Consider the following 6650-nt stretch of genomic DNA (forward strand, 5'->3'; position numbering starts at 1 on the left):
TTCTGGATTCAGATTCGGACTGCACAGACATACCTGACTCAAAACGCCAACATCTTTTTCATACAGACTCCGAATTGGGTGATTCTTTTTTTGTTGGAAACTAGATTTCGTGCTCTTTCCATCCTAATTGGATTCACCTTCAAATTCGTCCGGAGCGTTGAGTTACGGACGAAACAATCTGACGTTGCAGCAGAATCCGAGTCAAACTACAAGCCCAAAGGTGTTGCATCATCTCCACTTGGGCCCATGAGCCTTGTACGACCTAGGGTTAGTTTTAGGCTGCCTTGGGACGTCCTCCCACCTCCTTGGACGCCACCCCTTGCTCCTATATAAGTAGATCCATCTAGTAGCTTTTTGCTTGGGATTTGTTTAGTTAAAAGTTAGCCATTGCAACTTCGTGTACTTCGTTTGTGTCCAACGACCAGACCAAGACCGCTTCCGGATCCCCACCATTATCAATACTTCATATATATTTGCAATATTCAGATTGCTTTATCATATTCTTGCTCGTTCTTCGAGTGCTTGCAGGAATAGACCTTCATGGTCAGGCTGACCGTGCTTCCAGCGTCGTCAGTAACCTCAGGAGATTGGTTTAGTGATTGCTAAGGCGCAACGTCGTGCACGTTTGTAGTCGGATCGTCAAAGTCGTCTCCACCAAATCGATAGTTATCATCTCATCGAAAGATCGGGACCCTCGCCTCTATCAAGTGGTATCAGTTTTCAGGTTGCTCGGTGAGAATTTCCAGTTTTCCTAGATTAAATTTATTTTCTTACCTATTGTCCAAGAAAAAGCCACAAAAAAGAGTTACATCTATTCATCCTTGGTCTAAGCCAGTCTGAGCCTTTGCAATTTTCTTTTCATTGCTTGCATAGTTGAATTATTGGTTGCATCGCTGTGTCGAGTTGCTGGTCTTAGTGTCTAGTTCGTTTAGAGTTTCGAGTTCTGTTCACATTAGTCACGCCACCGCTGCATCATTATCTCTTCCGCTGTCCACCACCCATCCATCAATTTCCACCATGTGCTACCCACCATTCATTGTCATAATAATAGTTGAGATCGTTCACATCTTCACTTGATCCAATCTGCATCTTATCTAGTTTGTTTTGGAAAGAGGGAGAAAAAAGAGAGAAAAAAACGAGAGAAAAAAAAAGAGGAAAAAAAAGTCAGAGAAAAAAAAGGAGAGAAAGAAAAAAAGTGTGAGGAAAAAAAAGAGAGAAGAAAAAAAACAAAATTCAGATCTTTTTAGACTCAATCTCGTAGTTGAATTCGGATTAGAATCTGTTTTGTGCACTGTTCAGTAAAACAGGCATAACTTCCTCATACGAAGTCCGTTTTAGCTCCGCGAGTACTCAAATGAAAGCTAGCGACGAGCCGCATCCTAATAGTTGCAGATGCTAGTTCAGTATTTGGCACCTCAACATCAGCTTCTAAATAGGTCTACTGCTATTGTGATCTTCCCTTATATCTTGCTGTCCAGAGCTACTTCATATCCTTTATTGATGCTAGTTGTGCTACGACGTGACCTCATTAGTGTTCTAGGCTCGCGTCTCTAGTTTGGTCTAGCCTAGGACCAGCACAGTACCGTCGTTGAGCGTTTATTCAACATTGCATCTCTGAATTGATTATTGCTAATCTTTTGCTACCATATATAGCCAACCCAGCTCCACATATTTCTACACCGTGTATACGTACGTTCCCCTGGCAATCGTTTTACACAATCTTCGGAGTTATTTGACACCGCTGGTTGCCTGTCACCACCTGCCGCATGGTAAGAACTTGTAAGATATTGATATTTGCTTTACTGTGAGCACTTTACAACCACATCCTAGTAGTTCATAGGAACATTATTCTTGAATTTTGGTTCTTGTTTCTACTAATCATGACAGGTTCCAGAGATAGAAGTTCTTGGATGACGGACACATCTTCACCATCACGAGAGTTGGGACAACACACACAAGCATATGGTCAGGTTATCTCTTTACCATCATTTGAGGGTAGATTTAATCCTGCTATTTATCTAGCTTGGGAGCTTGAAGTAGAACAAGTTTTTAGTCACCATGATTTTTCTGAACTTGAGAGAGTACGAGCTACCATTAGAGCATTTACTGGTTTTGCTTCTGTTTGGTGGAGTGTACATTGTAAGAAAAACATTGATAACCAACCCACAACTTGGAAAGTTTTGAAAGCTGTAATGAGACAACAATTTTTTCCTCCTTACTATCGTCGTGAATTGCGTCGCAAATTGGAGCAATTAAAACAAGGCAGTAACACTGTTCATGCTTACTACCAAGAGTTCAAATCTTATATGCATCATTGTGACATAGAAGAATCTGAGGATGATACAATGAATAGATTTTTTGGTGGTTTGAACCATGATATTCAGGCAAGATTTCAGTATATTCCTCGTTGCATTACTGGTATGTATGTCCGTGCTTGTACCTTTGAGAGACAAATATAGGAGGATGCATTGGGTGACTACAACAACTACTATTCCAGTTCATGCTCACCGCCGGTTGGTTACTCCACTATTGCACCTACTAGAGCAGCCCCACCTCGGATTGTGAGCGCGATATCATCTCAAGAGTATGGTACATTGTCAACGTCCGAACCTACATCAGCTACATCTCTGCGAGGTAACAGTAAAGGTCTTGATGATATAACTTCACATGAGAATGAAGCATGCCTAGTTAACTTGAATGCATCATGTGTTGAGTTAGCTGTTGATTTGAGCACACCACCTATTTTAGAGACTCTTTTTACTGTCATGAATGCGTCATGTGATCAAACAACTGAAATATCAACAATTTTGAGTGCACCCATTGAATTAACTGTTGATGCAAAAGAACCAATGTTTAATCATTTTGATATGACCTCTAATCTTGATGATGATTCTGTGTCCAATGACTTATTGCATGTTTGCTTATTTAAGCATGTTGTAGCATGTAAATTTGATGCAAGTAAGGTTTATTCATCGAAGTTAGGGTGGTTTAATGATGAACATTGACAATCTTTTGAAGTGAATAAGAGCTTCACTTATATGTGCAAACTGAGTTGCAGTATTTTCATGCCTTCTACTTCTTTTGATAATTTTTTGGCTTTAGATTTTATGAACAATGAAAGTTACTCATGTATACATGTGACATATGTGCAAAAATCAAGGGAAGTTAAAATGGATGACATATACATATACAACATGTACACCTTGTCTCTTTTGTTAGCCACATTTCAGATTAAGCAATGCCGAGGACGGCTTTGTTTTCAAAAAGGGGAGGATGATGAGGACATGACTACCTTGGATACGACCAAAAATATTGCATACATGCATATTTGTCAAGTGATTTCTAATGCAAACTATTCAATAGTCTATTTATGTTATCCAGAACAAAAATACTTCACACACTTTTGTGTTTTGTCTAATTGCAGGTGTATGGGACATTTGTACAATCCACATATGAAGATAAGGGAAAAGGAGATGTTTAGGTTGTGTTCAAAAAGTCCTCTCACGTCACTTTTGGGCCAAGAGAAGATAGAGTCCAAGTTTCTCACGTTCTGCATTCAGATTCGGACTGCATATACATACCTGACTCAAAACGCCAACAACTTTTCATACGGACTCCGAATTGGGTGATTCTTTTTTTGTTGGAAACTAGATTTCGTGCTCTTTCCATCCTAATTGGATTCACCTTCAAATTCGTCCGGAGCGTTGAGTTACGGACGAAATAATCTGACGTTGCAGCAGAATCCGAGTCAAACTACAAGCCCAAAGGTGTTGCATCATCTCCACTTGGGCCCATGAGCCTTGTACGACATAGGGTTAGTTTTAGGCTGCCTTGGGACATCCTCCCACCTCCTTGGCCGCCACCCCTTGCTCCTATATAAGTAGATCCATCTAGTAGCTTTTTGCTTGGGATTAGTTTAGTTAAAAGTTAGCCATTGCAACTTCGTGTACTTCGTTTGTGTCCAACGACCAGACCAAGACCGCTTCCGGATCCCCACCATTATCAATACTTCATATATATTTGCAATATTCAGATTTCTTTATCATATTCTTGCTCATTCTTCGAGTGCTTGCAGGAATAGACCTTCGTGGTCAGGCTGACCGTGCTTCCAGCGTCGTCAGTAACCTCAGGAGATTGGTTTAGTGATTGCTAAGGCGCAACGTCGTGCACGTTTGTAGTCGGATCGTCAAAGTCATCTCCACCAAATCGATAGTTATCATCTCATCAAAAGATCGGGACCCTCGCCTCTATCACAAATGTTACCGGCAACATGATCTTTCCCTTCGGCTTGCTCCTTCCCGGGTTGATTCCTTGGAACGTGCCGGTCTCTTCGAGCTCGCTGTCAGGGATCTGGAGTTTCTGGAGCACCGCGGAGGAGATCAGGTTCAAGCCGGCCCCGCCGTCAACTAACATCTTAGTGACCTTGAGGTTACGGATAGTTGGTGAAACCAACATCGGCAAGCACCCGACTGCAGTTATACGATCAGGGTGGTCCTCAATATCAAAGATGATAGGCGTGCTGGACCATTTCAGAGGCTTGCGTGACTCGACGGGTGGTTCTGCTGCGTTAACTTCCCGCACCCACTGCTTGAGCTGGCGGTGCGAAGTATGCAGAGAAGCACCACCGTCAACGCACAGGACCTCTGTGGCTTTCTGGAACTCCTGCTCATCGGTCTCATCTTCATCTATATCCTCATCATCGTCGTCATCTTCATCCTCGTCGCGGCCGCGGGGAGGTCTGTCTCCTTATCGCTTCTTGGCCTTGCCGCGGCGTCCTCCTCGGCCGGGACGTTTCTTGCTAGCTCCTCCATCACCTTTCAAGGCTTTCTCCTTGTCGCGCCGCTCGTATTCAGCCTTTTGCTGCTCAACAAGCTGCTCGACCTTCTTGCAGCTCTGGAGGTCATGGCCCTTGGTGCGGTGGATCTTGCAGTACTGCTTGTTGGTGCCGTCCTGCTTGTCGGCGACCGCCACAGCCTCTGCGGCAACCTCCTTGCCGGAGCTACCAGCTTTGGGCTTCTTGCCGGACTGCTCAACAACTAGCACCTCTTTGCCTTTCTTCTTCCTGTTGTTCCGCCGCCGGTTTTTCCTTGCCGGGGCAGCATCTTCACTGTCAAATCCTCCTGCTCCTACATTCTCTCCGGGGAGTCTCCTCCCTCCTCAGCACGCGCAGACTTGTCGGCCAGTGCATATAACTCACTGACGTCCCTGATCTTGCACATCGCCATCTCCTCCCGCATCCTGCGATTCCGCACGTTCTGGTGGAACGCGCTGATTACCGCGGCAGGGTGGACATCTGGGATGTTGTACTGTACACTGCTGAATCTTTAAATGTACTTGCGCAGGGGCTCTCCTTCCTTCTGGGCGAGCAGATGAAGGTCACTCTCTTGGCCATGAGGCTTGTGGCCGCCTGTGAAGGCGCCGACAAACTGATGGCATAGGTCGGCCCAAGAGGATATGGAGTTGTCCGGCAAGTGCATGAGCCAGGATCTGACGTTGGGCTTGAGCACCAGCGGGAAGTAGTTGGCAAGGATCTTGTCGTCCCGCCCCCCAGCAGCTTGCACCGCAATGGTGTAGATGCTGAGGAACTCCGACGGATGCGTCTTGCCGTCGTACTTCTCCGGTACGTCTGGCTTGAAGTTCTTCGTGCTGGGCCACTGGAATTGCCGCAGCTCACGAGTGAACGCAGGGCAACCTACCTCGTACGGCAAGTCGCCTGGTTCCCCTGGCGCATGCATGTCAACAGAGGGCCCAGCGCGCTTGTCGGATTGACGTCGCGCTTCTCTTCGACGCTCGATGCGAGTACGAGCGTCTTCTTGTTGTCGATCGTGAAGAACTTGGTGCTGATCGCGACGAGCTCATGGATCCGACGATGCGGTGGAGTCGCTGTCGAGGTGGATCCGGCGAGTCGGCGATCTTGGCCTTCGGGGTGGAGATTGCATGGTGGTTGCACCCCCACCAGTTTCGTCGCCACCGGCTCGCGCCTGGCAACCCTGCCGCGGCAGCGACGTGCTCGGCTGCCGTGGAGTGTCGCCGTTGGCGTAGCCGATGAGACTCTGAATGGTGGCCCTCCATTCATCGATCTTGTCCGACGTCGGAGGGTAATCCAGGAGCAGTTGAGCTCGCGCCAAAGCTTCTGCCGGAGTGGCGGGCGGCAGTGGCGGACGGCGCGAGGAGCGGGATATGCTCGGACTTCTAACTATGTTAGAAGGAGCATTATCCCGTCCGGGGGACCGTGTCTCGCTCGTGCTGGCACGTTGGCGTGCATGCTGGTCTTGAGCGCCCCGGGATCCACCAGCTTGATCTTGGCCCAACAAACGTATGGTACTGCGAGTACCATGACGCTGTCGGTCCTGCGCCTCCTGAGATGGGCGCGGAACAAACACGGACATCGAGGTCTGCGCCGCTTTGCCCTTGGACCTGGCAATGTCGTGAGCCTCCTCGTCGACGTCCGTCCTTCCGTTGGCGTCTACCCCACCACCCGTTTGCTCCGGTGGCGGTGGGATCGACGTGGACGGAACAGCTGCCTCCGAAGCCTTCTTCTTCGGTGGCATGTCGATGACGAAAATGAAGATCTAGCTCGTGTGAACGCCGGATCAGGTTCACACAACCTCGACGCCCCCTACCTGGCGCGCCAAAGATGTCGGGGGAAA

Source organism: Triticum dicoccoides, chromosome 6B (assembly GCF_002162155.2).
Source record: "Triticum dicoccoides isolate Atlit2015 ecotype Zavitan chromosome 6B, WEW_v2.0, whole genome shotgun sequence".
Taxonomy (NCBI): Eukaryota; Viridiplantae; Streptophyta; class Magnoliopsida; order Poales; family Poaceae; genus Triticum; species Triticum dicoccoides.